The following is a 17,404-nucleotide window of genomic DNA, read 5'->3' as shown; positions in this document are numbered from 1 at the left end:
CAATTACAAGTATGGAACTGTTGATAACATCTAGACGTTTCATCCCTGACAGAGCTGTGTAGTGATGCTCAAATCCCACACACAGAGCCTTGGAATCTTTAATAGATAGAAGATACAAACTATATTCAATATTCATATCCCTAACAATTACAAGTAGGGAACTGTTGATAGCATCTAGATGTTTCTTCCCTGACAGAGCTGTGCGGTGATGCTGTTATGAGGAACAAGCTTGGAATTGTTATGGATAGGTGAAGTGAAAAATTGAACCAATATTTAGAATGGAGCCTTGCTGATATTTTTACAAGCATAGAATTGTTCTATGTTGTGTATAGTGTCTTGTTTTGTTGATATTGTTATTGAAATAATAGTAACAGAGCTGTGTTGTGTTTAAGATAAGAATACATACCTGGATCTGTATACATATTTAATATAGTTTGTATCTTCTATCTATTAAAGATTCCAAGGCTCTGTGTGTGGGATTTGAGCATCACTACACAGCTCTGTCAGGGATGAAACGTCTAGATGTTATCAACAGTTCCATACTTGTAATTGTTAAGGATAGGAATATTGAATTAAGTATGTATCTTCTATCTATTAAAGATTACAAGGCTCTGTATCTGTGTGGGATTTGAGCATCACCACACAGCTCTGTCAGGGATAAAATATTTCAGCAATAGTTCCATGCTTGTATCAATATTTATAATTGTTAGGGATAGGGATATTGAATATAGATTTAATTAAGTATGTATCTTCTATCTATTAAAATATCTAGATTCCAAGCCTCTGTATCTGTGTGGAATTTGAAGATTGTTCCTCACCGCACAGCTCTGTCAGGGGTGAAACATCTAGATGTTATTCCAGCAACAGTTCCATGCTTGTATAAATATTTGTAATTGTTCAAGATAGGAATATTAAAATATCTAGATTCCAAGCCTCTGTATCTGTGTGGAATTTGAAGCAGCACAGCTCTGTCAGGGATGAAACATCTAGATTTAGTTCAAACAGTTCCATGATTGTAATTGTTAGGATAGAAATATTGAGTATAAATTTAATTAATTATATATCTTCGATCTATTAAAATCTCTAGATTCCAAGGCTCTGTATCTGTGTAGGATTTGAGGCTTAGTCCCAATAACAGCACAGCTCTGTTATGTATAGGAAACATGTAAATGTTGTAGAAATATTTGTAATTGTTAGGGATAGGAATATTAAGTATAGATTTAATTAAGTATGTATCTTCTATCTATTAAAATCTCTAGATTCCAAGACTCTGTATCTGTGTGGGATTTGATGCTTAGTCCCAATAACAGCACAGCTCTGTTAGGGATGAAACATCTAGATGTTACAGCAACAATTTCGTGCTTGTAGAAATATCAGCAAGGCTCTGTGTCTGTATGATTTGTAATTGTTGGGGATAAAAATAGGATATTGAGTATAGATTTAATTAAGTAGGTATGTATCTTCTATCTATTAAAATATCTAGATTCCAAGTTTGAAGCTTGTTCCCAATAACAGGACAGCTCTGTCAGGGATGAAACATCTAGATGTTATTTCAGCAACAGTTCCGAGCAAGGCTCTGTATCTGTGTGATTTGTAATTGTTAGGTATAGAGATATTGAGTATAGATTTAATTAAGAATGTATCTTCTATCTATTAAAATATCTAGATTCCAAGTTTGAAGCTTGTTCCCAATAACAGCACAGCTCTGTCAGGGATGAAACATCTAGATGTTATTTCAGCAACAGTTCCGAGCAAGGCTCTGTGTCTGTGTGATTTGTAATTGTTAGGGATAGGGATATTGAGTATAGATTTAAGTATGTATCTTTTATATATTAAAATATCTAGATTCCAAAACTTGTTCCCAATAACAGCACAGCTCTGTCAGGGACGAAGCATCTAGATGTTATTTCAGCAGCAGTTTCAAGCAAGGCTCTGTATCTGTTTGTGTTTGTGTCTAATATCTATCTTCATGACAATCACCTATCCATAATAATTCCGCTCTGTATCTGTGTAAGATTTGAATCCTGTTCCCAATAATTATATCACCGCACAGCTTTGTTAGGTATAGGGCAATCACCTATCCATGATTTGAATCCTGTTCCCAATAACAGCATCACTACACAGCTCTATTAAATCGAGTATAGATTTATGGATAAATATTATTTTTATATCTATATCTAATATCTATCCTCATGGCAATCACCTATCCATGATTTGAATCCTGTTCCCAATAACAGCGTAACTACACAGCTCTGTTAGGTATAGGGATATTGAGTATAGATTTATGATTTCATTCTCTGTATTTGTGTCCAATAACAGCAGAGATATTGAGTATCTATCCTCATGGCAATCACCTATCCATAATAATTCCGCTCTATATCTGTGTAAGATTTAAACCTTGTTCCTAATAATATTAACCACACAGTTCTGTCAGGTATAAGGATATTGAGTATAGATTGATAGAAAATATTATTTCTGTATCTGTATCTAATATCTATCCTCATGACAATCACCTATCCATGATTTGAATCCTGTTCCCAATAACAACATCACCGCACAGCTCTGTCAGGTATAGGGATATTAAGTATAGATTTATGGAAAATATTATTTCTGTATCTGTATCTAATATCTATCTTCATGACAATCACCTATCCATGATTTGAATCCTGTTCCCAATAACAACATCACCGCACAGCTCTATTAAATTATAAATTTATTGATACTGTGTTTGTGTCTAATATCTATCTTCATGGCAATCACTTATCTATAATAATTCCAAAGCTCTATATCTGTGTGAGATTTGAAGCGTGTTCCCAATAACAGCATCACTGCACGGTATAGGATATTAAGTATAAATTTATAGAAACTACAGCTCTGTTAACTAGATATTATTTCCGTGTCTGTATCTGTGTAATTGAATCTTGTACCTAAGTTCCAATTCCCAATAATTGCACAGCTCTGTCATGTAAAGGGATATTGAGTATCTATCTTCATGGCAATCACCTATCCATAATAATTCCAAGGCTCTGTATCTGTGTAGGATTTGAATCCTGTTCCCAATAATAATATCACCGCACAGCTCTGTTAATAAATATTTTTGTATCTGTATTGTACCTAATAACAAAAATATTGAGTATCTTCATGGTAATCACCTATCCATAATTTGAATCCTGTTCCCAATAATTATATCACTGGTATCTTCACTCTAAGCTCAGCAAGAATCTGTATTTGTGCTAGGATTTGAAGCTTGTTCCCAATAATTATATCACCTTGTTCATGGCATAGTTCTAAGTTTAGCAAGGATCTGTATATTTGAATCCTGTTCCAATAACAGCATCACTGCACAGCTCTGTCAGGTATAGGGATATTGAGTATGGAAACTACAGCTCTGTTACAATTGTTCCCAATAACAGCATCACTGCACAGCTCTGTCAGGTATTATTTCATGGCAATCACCTATCCATAATAGTTCTAAGCCCAGCAAAAATCTGTTTCTGTGTGGGATTTGAATCTTGTTCCCAATAACAGCATCACCGCACATCTGTCAGGTATAGGAATATTGAGTATAGATTTATAGAAACCACAGTTCCGTATGCATCTAGATATTATATCTGTGTCTGTGTAATTAAATTTTGTACCTAATAACAGCATAAATCTTCCATGACAATCACCTATTAAGCTCAGCAAGAATCTGTATCTGTGTAGGATTCCCAATAACAGCATTATTGCACAGGGATCTAGATATAATTTCATGGCAATCACTCATATCCATAAATCTGTGTAGGATTTGAATCCTGTTCCCAATAACAACATCACTGCACAGCTCTGTTAGGTTTAGGGACTAGATATTCATCATCACAACATGCAGCAGAGCTGTTCATAATTGATAAGACTCAGAACAAACCTCTATACCAACAAATATTATAAACACATCACCTCTTGCTCAAATATATCATGCAGAAGCTGAGATAGACCCGCTTGTAGAATAGCTTCATTTTTATGAACTTCCAGACAGTTTGGATTCTGTTTCAAATTTAAGAAACCTGAAATACATAAGCTTTGGGAGTTTTGTTTGCAACCCGTACAATATTATTTTTCCTACATTTATAGACAATATATTGCACAGTCCCGAATTGTTGAAGCTCCAATTGCAGTATAATTTTTTGTTTGATATGGAATCGTGGAAAAATAATTACTCCATGCCATCGCTTGGAATTATGATTTTATGCGGTGCGTACCTTGTGATATTAATTGTATTAGAATAGGTGTGGCAGAATCCAAGGACTTAACATGTTCCACAGCAATGCTGTACTACAGAATCAATGCTGATCTTAGAAACAACATATTCCCACTCAAGGAACTTGAAATTATTAGCAAAAAAAATATTGTTAGTACGTCTCTGTGCAATTTTCCTATCCTTTCTGTCAAATGTGATGAGCAAATTAAAATACTCACCCAAAATCAGAAGCAGAGCAAGGTAATGTGAGATATAATATTTGTATTGAAACAGAGCTTTGTATTTTGTGTAAAAACTCGAATTATTTAAGTCCATCTTGTATTGAATGAGCCAGAATTGATATTGTTTTTAAGCAGGTACATAATCAACTCATTAAAATATAAACCAGAATTTACATCCAATTTTCCTGCCTCATCAAGTATGGAAATTGTTGTGTCCCATGTTATGTCATCAACAGGCCACCTGCTGTTTGTATAAATTCTATGATCATGGAAAAATTTGTAAAACCTAAATTTTTCTAAACTTGAAGTACTTTTTGTAAAAAAAGCAACATATTTTCCCCAATAACAATGCAACAAGTATGCATCAATTCTATGCCAGTATGTATTGGATTCAAAATCATCATATTCAGAACCCAATTCTATGCTCACATACCCAAACCCAACATCACTGTCAAGTACCCATCTTGCCTCTGTTTCATTTTGCACTTTAAAAAAATCATACTCTGATAGATTTTCAAATTTTTCCCTAAAACAATCCAACAGGTGGTCTGATTTTATATATCTTGCAATATTTCTTCTTTCAAAATATGTTTGCATATTTCCTGGGCTTCAATTCAAAACTCTATGCTGGATAAAAATATCAGTTGGGTTCAGCTGTGTGCCTTGTATATTTTGTGTGTGTGTGTGTGTGTGTGTATGTGTTAATATTTTTGGCCTTGGTATTTATATAAAATTTCTTGGGGTTCAAATCAAAACTCTATATTGGATAATAATTTGTTGCACAGCATGATGCAATACAGAAATAGGCCACAAGTGGACCGGAAGTGGACCAGAAGTAGGCAAACCGGAAGTGGACCGGAAGTAGACCGGAAGTGGACCAGAAGTGGACCGGAAGTAAATATGTGTATGTGGGTGGGTGTAGGTGTATGTGGGTGGGTGTAGGTGTATGTGGGTGTGTGTGGGTGGGTGTGGGTGTATGTGGGTGTATGTGGGTGGGTGTGGGTGTATGTGGGTGGGTGTGGGTGTATGTGGGTGGGTGTGGGTGTATGTGGGTGTGTGTGGGTGGGTGTGGGTGTATGTGGGTGGGTGTGGGTGTATGTGGGTGTATGTGGGTGGGTGTAGGTGTATGTGGGTGGGTGTGGGTGTATGTGGGTGGGTGTGGGTGTATGTGGGTGTGTGTGGGTGTATGTGGGTGTGTGTGGGTGTATGTGGGTGTATGTGGGTGGGTGTGGGTGTATGTGGGTGGGTGTGGGTGTATGTGTGGGTGTATGTGGGTGGGTGTGGGTGGGTGTGGGTGTATGTGGGTGGGTGTGGGTGTATGTGGGTGGGTGTGGGTGTATGTGGGTGTATCGTAACCTAGTTTTAAGTGTGGCCAAAAAAAATATCAAAAGGGGCATATTTTTGACAAGTTTATAGACAACAATCTCACAGAAGTGCCTTTTATAAGTATAGGCAAATCAATCTGAGGGGGCTCTTCCTTTCTCAAAAAATTCCCGAGGGCATTTTTACAAAAATCTTGGACTAGGCAGGGCTCCACACTAGAGCAAAAAGCTCATATGGACATGTTGAGCTTGTTTTAAGTATAGCCAAACCTGCTTGAGGGGAGCTCTTCCTTTCTCGTCCTGGTTATATCGTAAATACAACTACTTCTTTAGCTGCTTTGAAAAAAAAAATATTTTAGCATTATTCTCAATTGTATTTATCACATTCCCCAGTAAGTCTACATCATCTGCATATGCTAAAACTACTTCGTTAGTTTCTTTTAGCTTCCTAGAAGCATATTCTAAGGCAAAATTAAAAAAGAGCAATGGAGATAATGCATCTTCTTCTTTTTTTTTAATCCATCATGAATTGTACATTGTGTCAGACATATTAACAAGTTTCTTCTCGACTAATCTATCTCTTTGGCATCTTTGACTTCAATCAAGTTAGGTTCTGCTGTGCGTATTTAATTTATTTCTGATTTATCTCCTACGTGAACTTTTAAAACGTCATTAAAGTAGTTCTTCCATCTATTTTAAAATAGTCAGCCATTTTATATCAAGTTTACTTTAGGTTGCCACCCCTTTCTCAATTCATTTGCACCTCTGATACTTTTTATTTCAATTTCGTTAATTTTACTTTTCAAGTAATCTTCTAAACATGCTGTTGTTCTTTAACCACCTAAGTCTATTTTCTATTAGTGCCTCTCAGATGGCGCAGTAGTAGCGTCGTCGCCTTGTAATCAAAGGTATCTCGGGTTCGATCCCTGGTGGAGGCATGTAGTGGTTGGGATCCCACTTTAAAAACTGCAGGTCCAGGCCCGATTAGCCTTACTGTGCATAAAGTGGACTTAAATCAATCAATCTATTTCTATTAGGTTATGCGAACAATGGCTTACTTTTTCTTGATTTATACTTTATTTAACTGCTGATTCTATTGCATTGCGTACGTGTTCCCAATTCTTCTTTGCGTCCGTTTCATTTAAATCCTGCAAAATTAAAAAAAAATGTACAATTGTATAGGTTGAAGTTCATTATATGGAAATAAATTTCATTTTTTCAAAATTCATTTTTTTTGCCAGGGATTGTATTTTTTTTATATATAGTGACATGTGCTTTCATAACTAACTAACTAACTTTCTAGCCTTCTCAAACCCAAAAAAAAGGTTCATGGCTGCATCAACACAGGCCTTCCATCTGTCCCTATCTTGAGAAAGATCTATATACTCTTTTTTTTTTCCATCCCTACCAAATTTTTCCGTTATGTCCATCCCAAAATATTTGTCCTTCCATCTTCGTCTTAGTTTTCCTACAGGTGTCTCTTACCATCAGGTCTCCCAACAAGAATCCTGTAAACTCCTTTTTTTTCCTCTCCCATTCGTGCCACACATGGCCTGTCCACCTAAGTCTTCTTGATTTAATTAATCTAATAATATCTGGACAAGAATATAAATTTATGTAGTTCTAAATTATGTAACCTTCTCCACTCACCTATCTTCTCACCCCTTTTAGATCCAAATATTTTCCTAACGATCTTATTATCAAATACTCTCAATTTATGTTCCTCTTTCAATATGACAGACCAAGTTTCACATCCATATAATACAACAGGCAAAAATTACTGTTTTGTATATTTTAACTATAAGTTTCTTAGAGAGAAGTAACATACATTTCCTAAATTTTAAGCCTACTTTTTTTTATTTTATATCCTCTTTAATATAATTTTCATTTGTTAATATTACTCCTAAGTATTTGAATTTTTAAACTGGTTCAAATAAGTTATCATGTGCTAACCACTGAACCGGAAATCAACAGCGTTGAGGCAGGGGTCCCAGGTTCAAATCCTGGCCTGGGCATGGGTGTTATTTGTGGTGTCCCTTCATTAATTTCATCATCATCACATACTCATCTTCGCGTTTTAGCCAAAAGTAACAGAAATAAGTAAAATAAACGAAATCAATTAATTGGTACTAACCACTACGTCACGAGGTCGACTGGTACAGAAAGGCTAATCGGGACTACAATTTAAAGTAGGATCCGAACAACTAAGTGCCTCCACCGGGTATCGAACCCAGGACTCCTTGATTACAAGGTAATCGGGGATGCCCTCTCATGCACGGTGTTGAATCATGGACAATAAAGGCATCAGACCAAAAAAATCGGTGCCTTCGAAAGATGGTGGTGGTTGCGAATGCTACGAATCTATTAGACGTTTGAAAAAACTGACGAACAATTTGAAATGAATTGTGTATTCAAGAAAAGTTCTAGACAGTTTGCTGTCATCAGATTTTACAATACTTTGAGCATGTAGCACGTCGTTTTGAAACTTGGTCCTGGGGGAATCCATTCTCCAAGGAATAGAAGAAGAATAAATATCCAGAGGTTATTTACCAATTAGATGGATGGATCAAATTGAACATTTTATATGGACTCACATTTCCTTACGAGAAATTTAATTTTGAGAAATGAAGAGGACGAATTGAAAGTAATTTAGTTGTACAGAATGTTTACGAGAGATTGAGTATCTATATATTTCCGCAGATGCAACGACAAATCTGGATACAGCAATCCGCGACCATTATTAAGAGCTGTTGTTGGATGACATCACCGCAGAAACAGATGGAACTGGTGAATAAAAAAAAGCAGTTGTTTTGATGCAGCCATATCACTGCAAGAATCCTATATCCTTTCTCTTCCGCGTTACAGCATTATTGCTTCTAAGAGTATAGAACTTCATTCACAGCCGCATATAAAGGCCATCATCGCAGAAACACCTCACGATATAGAAACATGGACGGCACATGTTTTTAGAAAGTTACATTACTGGAGCATGCATACTTGAAAGTACGTTTTTTTTTTACACTCACCTTTCAGAGCCTTTTTTTCCGCTCTTTTAGTTCGTCACTGCAATAAAACGTAAAAAGAAAGTTAGTATTAGGTCGTAGTAGATTACACTGAGGGCCCATTGACAGACGATCTCTGCCTTACAGGAAAACATCGTAAGGGGAGACAGCCTTGTAGGAAAATGTCGTAAGTCATTTCAAAAATAGGTCAAAGGATTGCGCCAAAAACGAAGCATCCCACCTGTCGGGTTTAGTGTGTCGGTCGAGTCTCGGTGTCCTCTGTCCTCCCATACCAAAATAAACATAGGTCGTCATGGAACCAATTTTTTTCATCAATCGAAAATTTTCTAAGTCCAGCGTTAAATTGCAAAATGTCTCGAAAACAGTAAGAGATAGCGCGAATGTCCTTCCCGTTGACCCTCTTGTCGAGTTTGGTGATGCAGAGTACGTGTACCAAAGTTTTCGGAGGTTCTTGGAGGTCAAGGGTGGGCCAATTGCCAAAAATGTTTTTGATCACTCGTAACTTTCGAAAAAATGATCATAGAGAGCTGGGATTTCTTGCGTTAGCATCGTCTCGGTGTCCTCTGTCCTCTCATAACAAAATTGGCGTAGGTTGTCATGGAACAAAAAAAAAAAAAAATGTTCCGAAAATTTTCCAAGTCCTGTGTTAAAAAAATCTTAAATTGCAAATATCTCGAAAATGGTAAGAGTTATCGAAAAAATATATCGAAAAACACCCCCATCCCGGTAGCGAAGCTACCCCCCTGTCGATTTTGGAGGTGTAGAATACGTGTACCAAATTTTGGTGGTCCTGAGGTCAAGAGGTAAGAAGTTAGCCCACCCTCCAAAATTTTGATCACTCGTAACTTTTGAACAAATAGTCGTAGAAAGGTCGGGTTTAGTGCGTCGGTCGAGTCTCGGTGTCCTTTTTGATCTTCTAACAAAAAACATAGGTTGTCATGGAACCAAATTTGACCCCCATCTGTCGAAAAATTTTCCAAGTCCAGCGTTAAATTGCTAATGTCTGGAAAAAAAACAGTGAGAGAGAGAGAGAGAGATAGTGCAAAAATCCTCCCCGTTGACCCTTTTGTCGATATTGGTGATGCAGAGTACGTGTACAAAGTTTTCGGAGGTTCTTGGAGGTCAAGGGAGGGCCAATTGCCAAAATATTTTTTTCATCGCTCGTAACTTTCGAAAGGATGATCATAGAGAGCTGGGATTTCTTGCGTTAGCATCGTCTAGGTGTCCTCTGTCCTCCCATACCAAAATAAACGTAGGTTGTCATAGAACAAAAAAAAAATATTCTGAAAATTTTCTAAGTCCAGCGTTAAAAAAATCTTAAATTGCAAATATCTCGAAAATGGTAAGAGTTATCGAAAAAATATATCGAAAAACACCCCCATACGGCATCGTTAGATGCCCCCTGTCGATTTTGGAGGTGTAGAATACGTATACCAAGTTTTGGTGGTCCTGGGGTCAAGGGGTAAGAAGTTAGCCCACCCTCCTCCAAAAACTTTGATCACTCGTAACTTTTGAACGAATAGTCGTAGAGAGGTCGGGTTTAGTGCGTCGGTCGAGTCTCGGTGTCCTCTGTCCTCCCATACCAAAATAAACATAGGTCGTCATGGAACCAAAAATTTTCCGAAAATATTTTCCAAGTCCTGCGTTAAATTGCAAATATCTCGAATTTTTGACACTCTATTATTCTCGACTGAAATATTAAAACAAACAGAGTCCAATATAAGTTAGTTCGGTGCGTAAATAAAAAAATAATAGGTTAAGTTATATCACTGCACCACGCACCCCTGGCGGGATTTTTTCTTTTTTTTGTGGCCAGGGATTTCCTTAACAAAAATAATTTTGATTATCACACACACACCACAGAAGATCACACATGAGTTTAAAAAAAAAAACATCGTGGCAGATTACGCTGAGAGCAGGTCGTAGTAGATTACACTGAGGGACCTTACAGTAAGAGGAGACAGACTTATAGGAAAATGTCGTAAGTCATTTCAAGAGTAGGTCAAAGGGCGAGGTTAGCATAAGAGCAAATTTTCTCTTCGATAAATTGTCCTTTGCGAAACGTGCAATTACTTCAATGGGTACTGGCAGCCTCGTGTCTGTGGGAACGTTTTTTTCTCGAGAGTAGAAGTGCTCAAGTGGATTCCCCGCTTGCTCAGCATCCCAAAAGCTACAAGATGCTGCAGTGGCTGTTCGGCACACCGACGTTGATTTGGAACAATCACATGCAGATGATCGAGATCGCGTCCAAAAAAATGCAGAGGGAGAGAAACGCTCGTGTATTTGAGTCACAATACAGAAATAATGAGAGGCGTGCGTGTGTGTGTGGCAGAGATCACATCGTTCCGAGCATTTTTTTTTTGAGGTTTACAAAGGTCACGATATATAAACATTGCCGGACTTGGAAAATTACGATAAGGTGCATTCGTACTTTGAAGTACGAGAAGTACGAGAAAGTGAATTCTCTCGTACCGGCTTTTCTGCGCCGTGAAACATCGTCAGCGCAATAAATGAGGCGCGGAACGTGGAGAGAAAGTGAGTTTTTGAGGTTTCGGTACGATTTTCTGAGGGGTCGAAAAATCAGGGTTGCAGTGGGAATCACATTTACTAGCTACTCGCGACGGGGCGGTCGGTTACACAAAAATGGACAATTTACACTAAAAATTAAAGTAATGGAATATAGCTTTTAACTCTGAATGCAACAATTAAATTAGAATATCTGAACATGAAATGACCCTTTTTTTATAACAATACCACAAATTATCAGACACGGAAGTTAGGTTCGGGGTTCCTGAGTCACTTTGCAAATACAGTGAGACTTCGGCGTTAACAGTACGGTGTTGATACTAACAATGCACGTTTACATGGACATAGACCATCTGAAGAATACTCTACCGGACTCTGCTACATCGTGTGGTCATTCATCTCTCCTGGATGCGAGACTTGCACACGGTTCCTTTGCGGCGAAATTGTTCTCCGAGGTCGATCGCGACGAAGGATGATTGCGACGATGTTGGGCACCTTTCACTTCCTTAGAACATCGGGTGTTCCTCTCGTCACTTGCGTCGGGAATACGTGGTCACGTGCCGGTCCGCAATCTCTCTAGTGTCGGGCATCAATTGGACGTCGATCTGGAATCATATCTCTCTGGTAACGGGCTTCGATTGGACATCGATCTGGAGTCGTCCTTCTCTCTCTCTCTCTCTCTCTCTCTCTCTCTCTCTCTCTCTCTCTCTCTCTCTCTGTGTCTCTCTCTCTCTGATAACGGGCTTCGATTGGAACGTCGAACTGGAAACGTCCTTCGGGCTTTGGGCAGTGGTTGGCTTTGGCGTTGTCTGGCTGGCTTCACCGGATGATGGCGATGCATTGTTGCAGGCGTCAGGGAAGGCGACGGCCTTCCTTCTCTATCTCCTTTAGCCGCCCATTATTATGTAGTCCACGCTTGGCAAAACAAATCACCGCGTAATGCTTCACCAAATAAGGCGCACACTGGTAACTCTCTATCTGCAATTTGCTCACGGTACGTAAGAAAACAAAGTCCACGGAGACAAAACAAAAGTCACGGAGATGCTCTCTCTATGAAATCCGGGTAAAAACTGTGTCTGGACTCGTAGCACTCTCGATTTTATATCACTTTCGAATTTGTCCGTTGAGAAGCACGCTAAAGTGGCTTGGCTTGGGTTTCCGAGGAGATGGAAATGACCTCTGTCCATTGTCTTGAAACGCGGTCACCAGGCGCGTCCTCGATTCTTGCAGGCTTGGGCTCCAGATGATTTTCCTGGTCACCCGCTGCGACTCCTAGCCCGGTCCCGACGAAAATAATCCTTCTTTTTCTCCGTGAAGCCCCGTGTTGGTGGAAATATGTCATGTTCTAGGCCGCAATGACAGTTCGGCTGTCACTCAGGAAAAACCAGGCTCCCAACTCCATCTGTGCAAACTTATTGAACGCCCTTTGTACATCGTTGGAAAGGGTGTGACTCAAGGATTCCAGAAATGTAGGATTTATGGTGAGGAAACAATGGGAAGTGGAAAAAACGTAGTATTAAGTTTCAGAAACCACCATTATAAATTAAACATAATGAGCCTAATTTACGTGCAGATGTAAGGCTAAAAGCCTAATTTGTTATCTTAAGCTTCTTGGGTTTAGTTATCTTAGAATAAATAATACATTTACTGTATTTATGCTAAGAGAACCAAACCTTACGGACCTAACCTAACAACGTAGGCATTCCTCGAGAAACGTCACAACGCAAAATTGTCATCATGTTGTGCGATAAGGGAGACAAGTGAAATCAGGGTCTCCCTTATCGCACAGTGTTAGGACAACCTTGAACAATAAAATAACCCAAAACCATATATTTGCCAGACAAATTCAAAAAAAGCAATTTAAATTAACGAAAATAATTTACTGCTATTATAAAATAGATTCTTCAATATCAAAATATAAAAGGAAAATCATAAATACGGATGAATACACGAAATAAAGATAGTTTAATCCTAGTGGAAATTCGAATACATATCCACGTTAAAAGCCAAAGTTCGACCTGGCAATTTTGTGTGTTTACAACATGGATATCGATAAAGGAAAGCACGTTTGGTAAGTAATGTAAGATAGTTTGTATTATTACACAGAATAGGAACTTCTAATTAAAAAATGCACAGTGCCAAATCGAAGCACGAATTAAGTACTACGACTGAACAAATTTTCCTTTACGTCAAAACGGTAAAACACAATGGTCGATTGTGTAGTAGTACAGCCACTGGCGTACGCAAGGAGGCTGAAGGGGCTACAGCCCCTCCCGACAATTTGAGAACTCGGCAAAAGAAAATCGGCGACTGAAACCCCGCCTTAAGATGACCCCCAATTACATTTTTTTTTGTCTTTGAAAACCTTAAAGACGAAGGTTAAACATGGCAATTATTAAATATTTTACAGTGTATCCCCTTTCCCAGAACGTAGATATGTAATATCCACCATAACAATTCCAGCGCCCTCCGAAAGAATCGAATGCTGACAGCGTAGGGGAGACCAAGGCAACTTTTCAAGAGTTGAAAAGTTGTGTTTTATTCCTACTACACGAGAGTTGGAAACATTGCATGTGAATATGCGTCATCATCTATGGAACCAACTAAGAAGTTGTGCGTCTTGTTCACGAAGTTTCTAGTGCATGCTTGCTAAGTAAATTATCTCAACTACAAGGGCTTATTTTTTTAGCAGTGGCAAGCTATAGCCACGCCGTGCAACGGAGCCAGGCGATGTCGTTTATACCAAAGGTTAGATAAGCCCGCATCACACGGAACTGGATTTCCAGTAGGGATGCCCTAGTTGGCGCTGGACTGGCTACCAATTTGCTAGTTTTCGTCTCACACGATACTTATCAGCGTACTTGTCGATAGACTTTTGTTCCCATACGAGGGAAGTTGTAATGGCGGCCGCGTGAGATGTAAACAATGTATCACTTCACATTTCTAAAAGCCGATAACTATTCAACCGAGAGGAATATCGTTTCGTTTAAATCATTATTAGGAACAAAACAATGGCGCTGCTTAAATACATACTTTACAACGTTTACTGTACACGTATAGAAGAATATTTTAGTTGTTTCAATTGTAAACACCGTGCACTCAGCATAGATGGTGTAACTCAACGTGCCTTTCATGCTGTCCACGTTATACATTGCTGGAGTAACACTCGGAAACGACAGACAAAAACACTCCTTTGCACAATCACAGATTATATTCACATGGCGAAACTTTGCTATGATTGGCTGTTCCACAGAATCCAGTCGAGGAAAGCAAGTAGCAATTAGAACTTGTCCTATTCCTCCAAACCAGTCAAGCAGTCAGCCAGGCGGCCATGATTGCTACCTAGAAAGTTAGTTCAGCACCAACTAGGGCATTCCTACTAGAAATCCAGTTCCGTGTGATAGGGGCTTAACATCGGTACCCTCCCTCAGAGCAAATGAACTCACTCTTCCCAGTCCATGCCCGTGCGCAGTGACAACAAGAACAGGGCAGTTGTGAGCAAGCGGTCGCGCAGTACAGTCACGATGTTTACGAAGCAGGAGCAGCGGGGATGGTTAAAAATTGAATGTGCTATAGGTCGCACAGCACGACAGTGTCACAAACAGTGCAAATCACCCTGCGAGCAGCTCTGAGAAGAAAACGGCGAACCTTTACTAGTATTTTGGGCGTTTTATTGACAATCGAATATAAGGTGCTGCTCGTAATTTGGTTCAAAAATCGACCATGCAGCTGATTACAAAATTCCTGTTTTTTTATTATGTTGATACCTTTCTGTTAGGTCGGAAACACTAACAGTGGGTTAAACGAAGCTTTGGCATGTCATGTGGGTGCACCCCCTCCCCCACTCCGACTCCAAAGTTACGTGTGGAAGTTGGCGCGAATTTTAAATTCGTACACTTACTTGACAAAAAATGTTGTAACTCGTAGACTTTTTGACCAATCTATTTCAGGTAACTTTTGCTTTTCAGCTAAAACATTAGGGTATGCAACCGTGCAGAAATCAAAACTCCAAAGCCAATAAGAGGGGTTGGGTGGACCGCGGCCCTCAACTTTTAATGAAAAAATCATAAAAATGGGGAGTTTGCCCCTCTTCCGCCGCTATTTTGGAAAGGGGATGCAAACTTTAGCCTTACTTTCAAAGAATGGTCCTTTCTCAACCGAATGAAAGTCATTTCATGTTCCTGGGTGCATTACATTATCGAATATGTGAAACAAACTCCCCATTTTTATGATTTTTTTTCATTAAAAGTTGAGGGCCACGGACCACCCAACTCCTCTTATTGGCTTTGGCGTTTCGATTTCTTCACGGTTGCATGCCCTCATGTTTTAGCTGCAAAAGAAAAGTTACCCGAAGTAGATTGGTCAAATAGTCTAAGAGTTATAACATTTTTTTGTCAAATAAGTGTAGAATTTAAAATTCGCGCCAAAGGTTTCGGCGAAACCGGGGTTACTTTCTGACGACCCCTCGGTAGAGTAAAGGTTAAGCATAACCCATTCATCATTCTGCATGACAATGCTCGGGCGCATAGAGCAGGAGCTGTGGCTGATTTGTCCCACCCCCATTACTCTCCGGATTTAAGTCCTTGCGACTTCGACCTAATCCCTAAGATGAAGGAACCACTTCGTGGGATTCGCTTCCGAACAGTTCGACACATTCTTCTGGCAGTAGATTGCTCTCACACTATCAACAGATTAGGCAGTGCCAACAGCATCCGATGGCTTCCACATCACTGGCAACACGTTGTACGCAACGCTGGGGACTACATCGAAGGCCTGTAAAACTTAGAACCATGTACCGTGCGTTCATTTCGATCTGCAGCCGAGAGATCGGGAGAAGCGTGGCGGGCGGCGCTGACGGAGATGCCGACATTTGCGGCCTGTAATGCCCGCTTATTTTTATAGACATATGCAGACATTTATATAAATATTGCAAAACGATCACTAACCTGTGTTATAACACGCAAAAGTTCTTCTGTAATTCATCCAAGTTCTGCTCTTATATACACAAAAAAATACGCTTTAGAAACGATGTTAAGAGCCACAGATAATAAAACATTTTAATCATAGTTTTGACCAGTAACGTCCTGCTTAAGTTTATATCCTTGAAAGAGTTTTGTGGCCATGGGAATCGTTTGGAGGTTTCGAATGTGCAACACTGTATCAGGATTACACTGCAGACGAAACCGATAAAAGTGAATGGTTTTCGTGAGCTTCCTTGCAATCCGAAATATCCGAACTCGAGTTTTTTGTTCCTTCGCGACTAGATGAAGACAGAGTTGTAAATATAGTGGCGAGCAATGTAAACCAAGAGCGTGTTAATTTCGTACTGTGCGCAAGAGTGTTATTCTTGGTTACTTGCAGTTACTTGTTTGTGTTATTGTAGTGTGTATGTGTGACGTGTCAGTGAGACGATTGGAATGCCAGCCGCAAGATTCACGTTAGAACAAAGATTTTTTTTATGTATGACACGTACCTACGTGAAAACAAACTCGTGTCGAGACGTGTGTAGGTAATTTGTACAGAAATTCCCATGCGTTTCAACTCCACACAGAGATACGGTTAGACATCTTGTCCTTAAATTACGAGAAACTGTATCGTTAAATTTTAAAACACCTAAGCAAAAACGACGGATTCTAACCGAAGCAAAACTCTATGATATTGGTGCAGCGTTAGAACGTTCTCCAAACAAACCTCTACGCCGTGTTTCACAAGAGGTGGGCGTGTCAAAATCATCTGCACATACAGTCACTAAGCTACTAAAATTAAAACCATACTCTTATAACACAGGTTAGTGCTCGTTTTGCAATATTTATATAAATGTCTGCATATGTCCATAAAAATAAGCGGGCATTTCAGGCCGCAAATGTCGGCATCTCCGTCAGTGCCGCCTGCCACGCTTCTCCCGATCTCTCGGCTGCAGATCGAAATGGACGCACGGTATTTATGCTAAGTGTCTAGAAAATAAATAGTTGTCACTTGTCTATACGGTAACAGTAGTATAAGCCCGAGACACATTAAACTCGTTTGTTTTCAAATAAAAATCATTGCTACTTACCTCATATGCATAGCGGAAGA

The sequence above is a fragment of the Lepisma saccharinum genome, chromosome 27 (assembly GCF_977018435.1).
Source record: "Lepisma saccharinum chromosome 27, izLepSacc3.1, whole genome shotgun sequence".
Taxonomy (NCBI): domain Eukaryota; kingdom Metazoa; phylum Arthropoda; class Insecta; order Zygentoma; family Lepismatidae; genus Lepisma; species Lepisma saccharinum.
This window is presented reverse-complemented; position numbering follows the sequence as displayed.